A 16,105-nucleotide genomic window follows, 5' to 3' on the forward strand; every position below is an offset into this window, starting at 1 on the left:
CAAAATTTGAGAAACAAGATGGGGAAAAAAATGATGATATGCCAGGAAGCATCTTTATTGCGTTTTTGTGTTTGAAAGGATTAGACCACAAAAGTCTTCTGAAGTATTTTTAAAAATATGTATTTACATATACTGCCAACACTTCTTCTGAGAATTCAGTAGTGAATTGGATCTCAAGAGATTAGATTTGTTTCCTTGGCTCTTGTAAAACCTCTGCATAGCTTTGGACAAATCCCAGCTTCTTCATGCTCATGTTCTTCACCTGTAAAAAGAATAACTGTATATTTATGCGAAGCTATACCTCCTTTGCCTTTTTATTTAGATAGTTAACTTTTGAGAAGAGACTGTCTAACTCTATATTAGTAGGGCACTTAATGATATGCACTGAAACTTTCAGACTTTCACTTTCAGTTGAAAGTGATACTGTCCCGAAAGTGCAACATACAAGTGGAGAAAATTCTCTGTAGGTTAATAAAATAAAGGTACTTCTTAATATCAACCAAGTTACTAAATTTCTGGAAAAAAATTTTAGGGAGGATGCCTTGAAATCAACAGAATATAAACTCCATAATTCTCAGTACTTTCTAGAAAACTTTTGTAAATGCAAATCCACCCAAATTTTATTTCTAATCTCTAACATTTGAGCATTGATTTTTTCAACAGCTTTCAGACTTGCTTGTCAAGTCTTTTTTCCTTCCCACAGTATTTCTAATGCACTTTCTGTGACAGTGTTTCATATTGCCCATGAAGTGAGAATTGAGGTTGATGTGAAGGAAAGATGTTGAGTTGAAATGGTTTAGCAAAATCATACTTTCGTAAGGCTGGAGAGCTGGGTGGAGAGGAATCTCCTGAAGTTCAGCAAAGGCAAGTGGAAGGTGCTGCACCCAGGGAAAAATAACCCCATGCACCAGTACAAGCTGGAGGCTGACCTGCTAGAAAGTGGCTTTGCTGAGAAGGACCTGCGAGTCCTGGCAGACTGCAGGCTGACCATGAGCCAGCCACGTGCCCTTGCGGCCAAAAAGGCCAGTGGTCTCCTGGGGTGCATTAGGAAGAGTGTTGCCAGCAGGCTGAGGGAGGTGATCCTGCCCCTCTACTCAGCCCTGGGGAGGCCTCATCTCCAGCACTGTGTCCAGTTCTGGGCTGCCCGGTACAAGAGAGACATGGAGCTACTGGAGAGAGTCCAGTGCAGGGCTACGAACATGATTAGGAAACTGGAGCATATGAGGAAGGGCTGCGAGAGCTGGGCCTGTACAGCTTGGAGAAGAGAAGACTGAGAGGGGATCTGATCAATGTATACAAATATCTGAAGAGAGGGTGTCAAGAGGATGAGGGTGGATTCTTTTCAGTGGTGCCCAGTGACAGGACAAGAGGCACAAACTGAAGCATAGAAAACTCCATCTGAATATGAGAAAAAACTTCTTTGCTGTGAGGACTGAGCCTGGAACAGGTTGCCCAGGGCGGTTGTGGAGTCTCCAGCCTTGGAGATGTTCAAAAGCTGTCTGGACAGGGTCCTGGGCAATGTGCTCTTGGTGACCCTTTTTGAGCAGTGGGGTTGGACTAGATGATTTCCAGAGGTCCCTTCCTACCTCAACCATTCTGTGATTCTGTTACGTATTAATAAAATAGTTTCTAACAAGGCAGCTTGTAAAACTGAGCCATGCTTCAGTACTTTATTCTGCTGCCATTTTGAACTGTATTTATTTTTAAAAGTGTGATTCTTACAACTCCTGGAATGCATGGAGAAGAAGAGCCTTTCATTTGGCGTTACAGAGAATTTTGCTGGCTGAAACCTGAGTAGTTTTATAGCAGAATGACTTAGGGGCATTAGGCTTAGATGAACCAGTTGTGAGAAATCTAAAACTGATGTTAATCAAATCTGAATATTTCTAGATTTTTATTTAAATTGCTACTTTTACCTAATATTCTTTCTTAGTGCTATCTGTTTTAGGATGCAACTAGTAATGAAAAAGCCAAAGCTCTAAGGATGTGACTACTATTCTTTTATTATTTAAGATCTAGTTAAGCGTGGCAGCATACTTGTGAGGCAGCCTATTCTGATGAAGTGTTATTTTGAAGAACCAAAAAATTCAGATAGCTTACCTAGCTGTTAATCTTTTAGGCTTTTCAGCTAAGGTTGCTACTGTATGCCAACTCTTGCAGAGGCTTAATTTGGTTGAGACACAGCAGCAGTGCAACAAAACTATTTCTGTGCAAAGCAGAATTGAAGGTGATAGGATTAAGTAAATAGCTACCCTGTTTCTAGGGTTTACTAATACTACTGAAGTTCAGTAATCTCAGTTCTTTTGCACAGTCCCTCAATGTCATTATTAACTTGGTATTGAGCTTGCCAGGTTGTGGATTATGCTTAGGTTATCACTCAGATGCATGCCGGCTGGACTTTGTTGCACTTGAAGGCCTTTAATTTGAAGATTAATCTCCTAGTGCTGGTGACCTGTTATCTCTGGTATCCACAAAGTGTTTCTTTAATAGTGCACTTGCACTACGGAGCACGGGAAGCAGTTTGTGCGGGTGCTGCTGACAAGTCAGGATCAGCACCTTCCTTCCAATCACATTTTACTAATCTGGAAACTAGCAGTTGCTCAGTTCCTGTGATTTTGTACAAATCTGATCTCTCTCTGCTGTATCTAAATGAAGAACTGTGAAATGGTTTGGGTTGTAAGTTAGAAGAGCTGCAGTGAGAGTGGTGGTATCTACCTGATTAACTAAATCCCAGCCTTTAATATAACTGACTTCAGAGATCAAATAGATTGTGAATTGAGCAGGGATATTTTAAAGCAGTCTATGAGCAGAAAATAGAAGAGACCTTTCTAGGAAATAAGCTCAAATTCTTACTATTTTTGGGTCCATATCCTTGATCTAACTTGAAGAAGTGGTAGCATCCATTCTGTTGAATTAAATTAAGATTAAAAACTTTTTAAAAAGTTTTAAATAGCTGCATGGGTAAATGTGTGCTTCTAATAAGATACAGACCAAAATAAAATATAAAGAGACTTTCAAAAATTAGCTTTTTAAAGTATTGTAATTCTGTAAACTTATCTTCACACAATAGCATATCAAATTTATAGCAAAGCAATTCACTACACATTCAAATACTCCGGAGGACTCAGGCACTAGAGAGACTGGACTTAATTCTACTCTCACTTCTAGCAGTTCCACGCACTAACAGTGCTGTACCCCTATTTTTCACCCACGTAATGAAACTCAGACAAATAGCTGTTGGTATTAATTTTATTCTGCTCAGTGCAATATGCTATAGACTTGGAAGAGCCATTCAGAGTTACCTAGGATCACTGGCAATGCATGTAGTCATAAGAAGACTGCAACATCGTCCTTGCACGCCTGCTGAAGAGGCTATGTAGTACCAGCTGCGAGCCGGAGGCCCCGCGCCTGGCCTGGTGACTGGAGCGCCCGCCCTGTTCGCTGCTGCTGTGCGTGCTGTCGCTCGGGGGGTGATTCTGCCGCTGGCGGAGCCTAGGTTTGGGCTCTGAGTCAAAGCGGGGTGCAATGCGCAGGCAGCATTTTGCTTTGTCTCTGCTGATATAGTAGAGGATAGATTTCAGTGTGATATGCAATCCCCACAGCTGACATTACTGTTAATGGGAACTTTACGATTAAATCCCACTGCAAACACTGCACTGAATTTAATTCAAACTTGTGAACAGTTTGACCTAATGTTTTTTTCTCAGCCAGCTACCTTGAGTATGAGGCATGATTCAAACTTTAAAATGAGAAAAAGTTTTAAGGAGAGAATGGATGCAGTCAGAATAAATAAAACAGCCTTTGGGGAACATACTGCTTATATCTTAGGACTATTCCAGTTACAAGACTACATTTTAAAGAGGATTTTTGTGTTCAGTGGGCTATTTGGATTTTTGCAGAGTTTAACTTGCAAGCTTCAGTCAACGGGCTTTCTACCTGAAGCCTCTAAAATACTTTCCCAAACCACAAAAGCAACAAGACTTCTACTGAATCAGTTCTCAGACTCTAATTCTGTCACCTATTTTGATCCTCTAGAATTAGTTTGTATGTGGCTCTAAAAAGTGATCAAAATTGGGTTCTTTTGGACCCATCAGGAAAATATCTTCTGTGATGGAAAACCTGTTGTACACAATGTCCAGAAACCTCTTTCTCTGAGATTGCTTCAGTGCAGTAACTTCTCCTGGCCAAAACCACAGTATTACAAAGTTCTATTCTCAGGGACCTTTGAAAATACCCTACCAACCTGTAACAACAGTGATGGACAGTTGGCCAGTTCTATTCACAGCTTTCTTTTAGGTAGCTTGCTAAACTGGTTTTGCTCAGTACTTCAGTACTGTTTGTGCCTCTTGACCCTCCCAAACTGTGCACAGAAATGCCCTCTGCAGCTTAAAATGGAGCTTTGGGAGAACCAGGCAGAGTGGCCTCTACTACCTCAGTCTGCCTTGAGGGAGCTATTGTGTAAAAATTTCAAGAATGAATCTTTATAGCAAATCAGTTCCTGTTTTTTTTTCTTTTTTTTTTTCTTTTTTTCTTTTTTCTTCCCTGTGTGAGGCTGAGAATGAAACAGATACGTTAACAGGCCCAGTGCCTCAGCTGTGGCTGCTTAACTTCCACTCTCCTTAGTGAAGTTATGCAGTTTTGTGCCAGCTCATGGACTGATCCACAATTTACTTTCTCTGAGTGAGGACCCTTTGGCAACACAAGAATAACTCACACCCATGAAATTTGATAGCATCCTTTCACCTTATTACAAAGCAATCCAAGGTGCCTCTAGGCATGTGAAGTGTGGGAGGATGCTTCATCAATATTATACAGATATTGTGTAAAAAGCCTTTGTAAATAAATATTCCCTTCTTCTTGTATCTCTACTACTCTGTATCAAAAGCAGTCAAGAGTTAAAGGCTTTTCACTGTCTCTCTTCTGTTCCTCTTACATGACTTAGAATTTGACATGTGTTCAAGCGTTTTTTTGAAGAAGTGGGAGATTTCACAAGTGGGACTTTGGCTGCAGGAGTATCTTTTAAAGGAGTTTTTTGTTGCAGTATTTGCTTTTCACCAAGATCGACATGGCATGTGTAAGGAAGAGGAGGAGAGTCAATATCTGTGGGCGCTTATAAAGGAGCTTCCTGAATGAATTAAGGCAGATTGAAAATGTAATGCACACCCAACTGAGTAATATCCTACGTGCACAGTGGTAAGTACCCCAGAGCTGCGAGAACAGTCACTGCTGCGTGGCTTTCTGTGGCGAAGAATTAGAACAATTACATTTGTTGAAGGAACCTGGGGATGGGAGTGCATCCGCTCACTTTGTAATAAGCTGTTTTGTTTTTATTGATCCTCAAAAGCCTCTGCCCTGAGCTGGAGGACTTCCAGGGCATTGTATGTTGCTTACTCACAGTTTACTGGGTAGCACAGGGAACCTGAAACAGCGTTTATATAGCTTGTGTAGCTTATATTTAAGGGGATCATTGTGAAGTGCCCACTTCTGAGGATGAAATTTGTATTTAAACTATTGAAAAGACAAACTTTTCTTCCATGGCAGCTTATGGAGTAAAGTCCAGGAGCATTAAACACTTGGACCACTTAAGTTCCGGAAAGCATCTTTGGGACATAGGCTCCTATGCCATTAATGTAAAACAGTGTGTGTGCTTCTGAAATATAATGAGGCCAGAAGGGTGAGAGGTGTTATAATTAATATACAAATATAAAATATAAATTTTCGACTGCAAAGGTAATCAGTATTAAATTGAAGATGCAGAAAATACTAAGTGTAACAGTGTTTTCTGCATCTTTGATTTTAGGCTCATTTCCCTCACAATCAAAAATTTATATTTTATATATGATATATTTGTTGATTTTATAGTCTCAAGAATTGATTCTTTCATATAGTCAGGGGTTGGAAGCTTGCTGCTCATTTCTTTATGATTTCTTCCCCTATCCTCTTGGTCTGTCCTACAGATCCTTTAGAAGCTGGCGTGCCTGGGGAGAGTTCTCTCTGCTTTCAGGATGCCAGGTTCCAGGCAGCTGAACTTCTGAGAAACAAATTTGTTTTGTCATTCAAAGAACCTCTTTGGAGCTAGACCTCTTTGTTTTTAAAAGGATATTGCCAATTAAAATTGTCCACCAAGGATAAATATGTCAACTTCAGAACTCTGACTTCTCATGGAAGTATTTTTAAAGCAAATGAATAGCTGCTTTGCAGTATTTAGAACCTGAAGAATTTAGCAGCAAAAACCTTGTGGTGAGGGTGATAAACAGAATGTCCTTTTTTCCCCTACCTTTCTGAAGTCCCATGAGTTCTGAGGTGCCAGCAAGTGGCTGTATGAAAACGTTTGCTTATATTAGATATCACTTCATTTCTAATTTTCAGTCCAAAACCTAAATGAGCCGTTAAAGGAAACCGCACTAATGAGATGCACTACAAAGCAGAATATGCCTAGGGCAGAAAGCAGGCTTTTGATTTGTTCATCTTTAATCTCTAACATCTGGCTATTATGAATGATGTCACTAAATATATTAAGAATATCAAAAATAGACTTTTGTAATCTGTGCCTACACTGTTTGCCTTTCTCCATTTGCATCTCATTTTTTGTCACACATCAATGAAAGAAAGTGTATTAAAGAGCAGAGACTCCAAGCCATAAATTAAACTTTGTTTCAGGTGTGAAATGTTGGGCTTGGTCACCACCTCCTTGTCTGACTAGCTTGTGCTACAGTTGATACAGAAAAACTGTAGAGCTGCTCTTGGGTGTCTCTGGGTTCTGGTGGGTCCAGAACTGGGAGGTAGGCATGACAGTAGGGGCTGGTACTTCCACCTAATCTGAGCAGGACTTTAGGGCACACGTGGACTCATAAATTCTCCTGCTTGTCAGGAGAATTGAGGCCTTGCCAGGCCTCAGCAGCCTCCTCTTGGCTTGTGGCTTGCAGCTTAGAGCATCAGTATGGCTAGCACCTGAAGGCATTTGACAAAGTAGGGATACCTATGTAAAAAAGTTGTTCATGCATTTTCAGCTTGGTTACAAAGGGAAAGTGTTACATATCACTTTTCTTATGAGATGTATCGCCTCCTTGTTTGAGTATGTTTGTACTGTTGACTGATACCCAACCTTAGAAATGCCTGGGTAAGACAAACAGGTTTGTTGAATACTGATCCTTGTAAACAGGTTACAATGAGAGCTGAGGGACCGTGCAATCAGAGTTATTGTCCATAAGGGCTTTTTTCCATTAACTTCGGTGGGGACGAGTTGTTGCTGGACGAGGGAAACAGTGAGCTCTGAACTGCTCTGTTGCTCCATTAAGAGTGGTAGAAACAACCCAGACTGCTTGCAGGAGCAGTTTGTTGGGGTCCCTGCTCATATGGGGTGTCAACAATTCCGGTGATCTGCTAGTAGGATTGTTGTCTGTGTTACTATCCTTTGTCCTGGTTTTTCTTGAGGAGAACTGTAAAATTAATTTTAATGTAGCAACAGTTTCTGTCCTTAGGCTGGAGTTGCGATTGCTCGTTCTGAGGCCCACTGCCCGCTGGAAAGGCCTCTGTCTGCTGTGGGCGACTGGTGTGTATTGAGCTAGATTTGCAGTTGCTGTCAGGTAGCTTGACTCCACTACCTTCAGTTTCTGTGTTTTTCTTGAAAGGTAGTAAATGTAAGTGGAACAGCGTACTTGTCCTCTCTCCCAGAAATGCAGATTGTTTTATTTTGCTAGGCTTTAATTTTGAGAGACCCCTATAGAACTCTGTCAATTCTTTCATTAGAGAGTTTTAAAACCACATGATTGTGGTAATTCACAATTTCTGTTCTGCAGATCTTTCATACTTTATTGTCTTTTGACCTTTTTAGTTCACTGGCCTGTCTCTCCGTGCTCTGAATGAACTTGAAATCATGTCTGTGTGGTTACATTTTTTCTCTGCAAAATTTAGCAAATGTCATTCCTCCATTTCAGTTTGCCAGGAGAGACTCTTATCTTACATATAATAAAAATAGGGCTCCCTATAAAAACTTCTCTCTGTTTGTGAAGGATAGAACTTATTGGTGGGAGAACCGAGGATCACTGGCATCATCTATTAATTGAGAGTAAAATGTGTATATCCCATCCCTGACTGTGCAGAATTAGGGCACAAAACTAAATAGTTTGGACTGTGAGAGGCACTCCTTTTACAGATTCTCCCTAATTCAAGAACACTCTGCCAAATGCAGTATTCTGCCTTTACTGATTGGTATATAAAGTCCAGATTTACAAATTCCCAACTTTTCTACTCTTTGATTCCAGCAGAATTATGAATACCAAAAATTCCAACCTGCTCTCTGGTCTTATTGTTCAAGAAATAATAATATTGGCAAATTCCAGGGACAACTGAAAGAGGGGTTAGCTTTCGTTTGTGTCTGAGAAGCACTGATGCCAAGACCTCTGTTCTAAGAGCAGTGGGGAGCCCTGTCAAGTCTTTTTCATTAGAGGATCTAATCCGTCTCTCTTCGGAGATTTGTGGAAGACGTAATCAGATTGTCTAGTCTGATCCACTTGCTGTCACAGGTCACTGAGTTTCATGCAGATGGCTCTGTAGGAAGTCTTATCCTGACATTCTCAAGCACTGACAGCATCCAAAGGGTCACAGCGCTATGGTAAGTGGAGCTGGGGCCATTGAAAACTTTCCTCTTGAGCAATTTTTGCTTTTACATTGCCTTAATTTGGGTCTAAAATTTGACCCCAGTTTCACTGCAGTATTTAAGTGTGCAATTCCATCAATTCCAACAGTAGCTGTCCTCCTAAATATGTCTTGGCATCTAGGTCTCAGTGTGTACAGCTGGAGTTTTAACTTCTACAGTGTGGCAATTGTCTAGGTGTTTTTCACAATTGTAGAACCTGCTGTTGTAAAATGAACCCGAAGTTGAAAGTAGTAATCTGAAGGGAAATGCAAGCAACCCATTTTTCCAAATATACTTTTCTGTAACCAAATCATTCCTGTATAACACACTCTAGGTGACCCTGCTTGAGGAGGGGGTTGGACTAGATGATCCCCAGAGGCCCCTTCCAACCTCAACCATTCTGTGATTCTGTGTGATTTAGAAATATGTCTGGTACTTAGAAATCTGGGCTGAAAAGATTCAGTTGTATTTTCTTCCACAGCTGACAAACACCTTTGTAGGAAAAATAATCTGAAACAGACACTCAACAGCAGGAGGGAGGAGGAGAGAGAAATCTGGAAATCAGTAATGTTAAAAAATCTAGAGATAATGGAACACAGAAATTTGAACCTGAAATTTGTAATGTGAGATGGCAACTTAACAGCTCTGTGCAGTTTTGAATTTTATTTTCCAGAGGAGATATAATACCACAGAGCACAAAGGTACAGCCCTCTCTTGCAGCACGATGGAGGGAGAGATTCTGGGCTCTGTTCCTAAATTACAGGTCTAGCTAATTGAAACAAATGTGATGAGGAAGCTGAGAAATTCACTACATTAAAAACTATTGAAAGTTGAAAAAATACTTAACAATATTGGGTCCTAATTTACAGTACATGATTGCAATTTGTGAATATTTTGGTGTGTGAATGAAAGGGGGTTACTGAATGGACACTGAATGGTGGATGGTGAAAGTCTTAATACTTTGGGGAAGGTCCTGCACTGGCTGGGAGAATCATCATCACGAACAAATCATAGAATCATAAAGGCTCATCCTCAAAGGTATTCTGATACGGATTCATCCGGAAGTCGGATGCTTTCGGTGGTCTAAGCCTAAATAATTTAAAGTTCCTGCACAAGTACAATTAGATGAAAGCCCAAAAGGGAGTGCAGCTTGAGATAGGTTGGACTGGTTCACTTCTACCTAAGAATTGCCCTACTGGTTCAGATCAAAGATCCATCTAACCCAGGATTCTGTCACTTGACCATGTGAGCGCCTAAGGAACAGAAAAACAGAGCAAATGTATATGATGCTTTCCCCTAACACTGCTAACATTTTCATCTCAGGGCATTTCTTGAGCTTGTTGTGGTTTCTCTGTTTATCAGTGGATCTCTTGTAAATGCTGGTCTAGTCTCCCTTGAACCCACATAAACTGCTCATATCCACAATGTCTGCTTGCGAGGAGTTCTGCAGATCTATTGTATGTTGTCTGAAGATTCACCTTGTTTTGGTGTTACTTGAACTTGGCTCCCAGCTCTGGAAGAGGCAGTGAACAATTGATCCCAATTCTTTTATACTCCTTGTGATTTTGTAGGCCTTTGTCACATCCCCCTAAATCATTTCTTTTTTTATTTCAAAACTCATTTCGTTTGTATTTATGTAGACAGCTCTATGCAAGTAGTGAACAAGTATAGCAATTGGATCTACTTTAAAATGTGTAAATTCATTTCATTGTCCTGTTGGTAATCACAGCGCAACCTTATTTAAATTTGCCCCTTGCCACTGGCCTCATAAGAGCATCTATATTATCATTTGGATAGACTTTAGGTTCAGCGTACTCTGAAATAAATGGCTGAGATGTCATGTGGTTTGTGTAAACAAGTGACATATATTTTCATAGAAGTGCTGGATATCTTATTTTTAAAATTTGATACACCTGGATGTGTCAGACTGCTGGGTCAAAATTTGTTGGCCCTTGGGAAGTTCTGCAAAAGTATAACAGTCTGTTTATAAGACACTGTGTCTTTTTCATTTGGTTATTTATTGTTGCCAAGGAGAAAAGAGCTCATTCCAGTGTACATATGAAACCCTGGATGTATACACCTTGTGCACTGAGTGCTGAGTGCCTTAAAAATGTAACTACACAAAGCTAAAAGCCATCAGAGGAGCACATGCTGCAGAACTCATAATCTGACAGTCCTAGAGCTTTTGTGATCTTTGTGCAATAGCTCAACAGAAAGCAAGCTTTTCATCAGGCAGAAATGCTAAGAATAGCACACCCCACACTCAAACTCTGTGAATAAAAGTCCAAACTTGCGAAACTGAAACATATGGCAGAAATATAGCTAGAGTACATCATTCTTAGCTTTGAGTTTGCAAATGATGGAAAGCATTTTGCCAGCTGGATATGGAAAAATATGAAACCAAAGACACTGTAGGTAACTGAGTGCAAAGGAATGTACAAAGCTTAGTTATTTTACCCTGCACAAATAGAGGTACAAAGTCTTGAACTATTATCAGATTACTTGAGTTAAATTATATTGTGTCTCCTTTACAATAGAAGTTCCATGTTGCTCTTAATCACAGTGTCCAAACCCACAATTCAGCTGACAGTAAGGTCTGTAATAGTGATGCTTTTTAGAGAGCCACCCAGACCTAGAACTCATAGACCTAGTGCTGGAAGTACTAAGAAGCCTCAGTATGTCCTGAGGCAACAAAAAGAGAATGGAAATCAGCTTTGACAAGCATAATTTTTGTCAAATAGGATGAAAGCGGGGCAGAAGCATTCTCCTAGGTTTAATAGTTGATTTTGTCTTAGTCACAAAAAGTGAGGTGATAGTAGCTAAAGTATGTTTATTTGGTTAAGGAGTAATGCTAGATTAAAGAAATCTGAGGTCAACCGAGAGTAACAGTCGAAGTCTCCTCTCCCATCAAATTTTTTCCCTCCAAATGTAGAGATCATTTATTTAGTCTTTTAGACTTTGTTAATGCTGGATCCCTATCATTCTTCTGTATGTTTATATAGCATTTAATTGGGCCAAACTGGAACAAGTTGTTTTTTTCAGTAGTGAACAATACAGGATTTTAAGGACATCTAATCCCAAATTGGGAGAGTTTGTTATGTCATGTGCACTCTCCTACTGAACTTGCAGTTGATATTGAAAATACGGAAAAAGTAATCTAGTAAATCTCTACAGCAAGACTAAAGGGACAATATTATTTGCTGTTCATGGTTCAGGCTTTACCTCTCATTGAGGGAAGCAGTGGAAACTTGCAGTGATGACTTTTCATATATTATTCTCAAAGCACACAGTGCAGTGCTGGGAGAAATGGGCAGCCTTTTTCTTACCTGCTATGACTTTCTCAAATTGAAAGATGTTTACTGTGCTGGGAAATCAATGCAGGAGTTATTTCAAGGATGTATCCCACAAATCTTTTTTTTGGGGAGCATACTTGAAAGTATCCCAATTTGACAGTGAAAATAGAAAGTTAGCACACGAGTGCAACAAGGTAGTTCAGCACTCTGGTTAGAACATACTGTATTGACTGCTTGTTACTGTCCGATAGACGTATAACGATAATATGTTGTAGTTTGTCTTTATCTACTAAAAAGAGATGATTTCGCTAGATGAAGGTAACTGATTACAGAGTCAAAGGTATACGCGTGTTTGTGTTGCGGTAGATCGTAGAAAGTTTAGGGACTCCATTATGCAGGCTCCTAACTGAAGAGAGGAGATACCAGGGGAGAAATTAGGAGCGTATCCGTTTCACTGAGCTTGTCGAGTTGCATAAGGAGGATAATCTGTAACGACGCCGGGAGCTGTGGCGAGGGCTTCCGGATCGTAGCCCACCATACCAGACCGTGCTTCGTTAAGAGACAGCCTCCATTAAAAACACAACTTATCTTTTCAACACAAATCAACTCTTTGAGGAGTTCCTCGGCCATTTTATAGCTTTTCTTAGAAGCAAAATATTGATAATGGAATGCTGAAAAGCAGCCCTTAATCCAGGCCATTTAAAGTATTCAGTTCCTTCTACCTTACCATGGAGAGATCTCCGCAGGTGTGGGACGCCTCTTTTCCCCAAGCGTGCATTCCCTGCTGGTACGTGACCTGAAATATTGCAGAACTTGACAGGGATAATCTACACAAAATGCTTTTTTCAGAAAGAGAAGTTTCCCTTTGTTTCTCACCTAGTCAGTGTTTAGAGCCTTATCAGCAGTGCTTTAGTCAAGTGATCATACTAAAATATGAATTTATATGATATTACCTCGAAAAAATAATACATACACAAATAAGATGTGTTAAAAATTGTGATGTGGTGTTAATTGCTGGCAAGTATAAAATGAAGAATAATGTTTCTTCTAACCTCACATCTGAGTTTAAAAAAAACTAGTTTGGGCAATCCTGTGGTCTCTTTTGTATGTAAGGTCAGCAAGATGTTCAAAAATAGTGGTCTGACTTATCTCTGAACAGAGGGCAAAATCAATTTTTCTTCCATTTCGTAGAAATATAATGATAAAGAAATTCTTACAGAAGAAGTAAGTGATGTTCCCTGCCTACAGACTAAACAAGCATTTTCTTATACTGCAGTATTTCTTCTGCTTACCCTTCAGCAAAAATACTTTAATTTGAATCTAGTATTCTCACCTCTTGAAATTAATGTATAGTTGCATCTGTTGTTTCTGCTGAGTCTTATCTGCCTCTGCTTTTCTTGTGCTGGAGCATTGTGGAGATCTTCTTGAGTGAGAGTTGGTCATACGTCCTGCTTTGATTAACTTGGACTTTCAAGATAATAAGCATACTAAGCTGCTTCACTCCTGGGCTTTTGAAATTGGCTTCTCTTGGTTTTCAGATATTTTCTGTATATTATGTGTGTTCAGAACCGCAGGTTGGTTTCTGTTTTTGCATAAAATGGCATAGGAATGCATGCCCTCAAAATACATAGCTGCTAAACTATGCACTTTTATTTCTAGTACGCAATATCTGTGTCTTATAGTTGTATTAGACTTGATGATCTCTTGAGCTGAAGTAAATCAACCGTTTGTACTTAAGCCATGTTTAATCATATTCAGATGTTATTTTAATGCATATGGCTCAATGTAACGATCAGTTGTAACATTGGATTTTTGTCTATTTATCCAAACATGGTAGTGTTTGTTTCAGATGATCAGACAACGGTTGTTCAAAATATGACTACCAGAGCATGTATTGTTCTGTACAAAATCTGAAATACTGTCATTCATTTTTCCTTAGATACAACAAATGGAAAACTTCAAATATGCAAATGCACTTTGTTTCTTATTAGTTCCTACAATGTTTCATTTCTTATTTGAAATCATAATTTACGTTTTTTATTAAATTTTTTTTTTTTTTTTTTTTTTTTTTTTTTTTNGAGATTCCAAATCTAACATGTTGTGAACTTTTCAAATGTTTTGAAAAGGTTGCAGGTCACTTCAGGAAGTGCCTGAAACTCTTAGTGGAAGTAAATGTGAGATCTTCGATGGAAGCATGCTACCAATGGTCACCTTACACTACTCATCCTAGGAACAGGCAAGACAACTATTGCTGCATTAGCCTCCTGTATGCTTGAACATTGGGAAAGCTTTGGTTATTTGAGGTTAAATTTCATATTCTGGTATTGTTTAATCTGGCAGATGGCAAAGAGGGACTGCCAGGGTGGGGAATCAAACCAAACAGTAGCCATGGTTTCAGTAAGAGAAAGTCTTTCCTAAATTGGGATTTTTGTTGTCGTGTTAGGAGCATTGTCTACTGGGAGGTAACAAAAGTGAAGCAACAAAAGTAGGAATTTCCATTAGTGTTAAATGAAACAGAAATTTTTCTATGTGATTTGGTTAACTTTAGGTGATGGTCATTTTTCAGCAGCAAAATGTTGTTTGCTGCTGGAAACCTTTGTTTCGTAGAGTGACCTGGCCACCCACTCACTGTCTGCTAAATCTGATGCTCCTTAATTGAAAAACTAAATGAATATGCTGTTTGATGGAGGCAGCATTTTGCTTTTTGTAGATATTTAAGTGTTGATAGCTCTACTGATGGTCCCCCAGGCCCTTTTCTGCAATGGCCAGTCCATCCCTAGCCTGTAGCAATCTGTAGGATTATGTTCTATGTGCAGGATATTCTATTTGACTTTCCTGAAGTGCATGGCATTCGTGTCAGCCCGTTTCTACAGTTTGTAATGGTCCTTCTGAACAACTGCTCTGACCTACAGTGTATCAACCATCCCTCCAATTTGGTGTTAATCACCAACTTGGTGAAGATGTGTTCAGTCCTGTTACCCAGGTTATTGATGAAGATATTTGATAGTATCAATCCCAGTATGTCTGTGGGACAGATGGCTCTTTGAAATGCATCAGCACTTGATTTGGACTCTGAAAATGTTATAGGCCCTGTACCGTGGCACTGCGGGAGACGGCGAGAGGTGTGCTCAAGAGGATATAAGCATGTTGTGGTTCAACAGTTTTCTGTCTGGCCCTTGGTAACATGTTCGGACTCTTAAATCTGCTCTGAAATAGAGCAGCCTATCGTTGGAGTTGCAAAAAAGTAAATTGAAAGTAAACAGCATCTGGCTAAAGAATTGCAAAGTTTATTTTTTCTATGTATCACTACAACACTTGTGTGATAGTCTCTAACGTAACTGTCTTAATAGTTTGGAATCTTGTTAATGAATCTCTTCTTGACAACTCTCTCAGTTTAATAGTGAATTCTTACATTTTAACTGTGACTTCTGCCATAATTTTTGTACGGTCGGGTAAACCTTTTGGAGATAATGTGGAAAGCTTGCATCTTGATTTAAGGAACAAGATCACTATCCAATTTACGCAGCTCCTGTCTTAAGTAGTCTATAATTTTCCATAGCACCACCTCATGTTTTTATTCCGTTAGATCATTGAGGGTAATAGTTAATGATAGGTGCAGCATAAAACAGAACTGGTGGGTAATCGCTAGGATTTAGTGTACTGTTTTGTTCTGGGGTTGTAAAAGAGGGTGTCAGAAATTATTTCATGAGACAATGAACTGTGAATCTTGTTAGCACGAAAATGCACAGAATGACCCCAGAGCATTACGGTGCCATGAAGGCTGGTTAAAAAACAGGCCAGCATACTGTAGGGGATAAAAATAAGCAGGCGTTCCTGAGCTTGCTGTAATGCAGCACAAATGCAAAGTAACAGCAACAAATTCTGTTGTAGCAGAAGGAATAATGAACACTACAGAGAGCATAGTAATAGCCTGAGGTCCGCCATAAATTTTTTTTGTGTGATTTGGTGAAGTCAAAAATAATTGCATTTCCAAATGTAACCATTGATTTTCTTTTAGGTTGACTTAGTTTTTGAAGCCAGAGTTTTAGAAACTTTGTGCTTGATTTTTTTAAACTATTTGGTCAAAGTCATCTTGTGTGTCTCAGAGCTCTTAAAGAATCAAGCTTATGCTGTTACAAAGCTCTTATTGAATTAATAGCTGCTTTGGGTAAAC

The sequence above is a fragment of the Rhea americana genome, unplaced genomic scaffold, assembly GCF_003343005.1.
Source record: "Rhea americana isolate MKP2758 unplaced genomic scaffold, rheAme1 scaffold_269, whole genome shotgun sequence".
In the NCBI taxonomy this organism is placed as follows: domain Eukaryota; kingdom Metazoa; phylum Chordata; class Aves; order Rheiformes; family Rheidae; genus Rhea; species Rhea americana.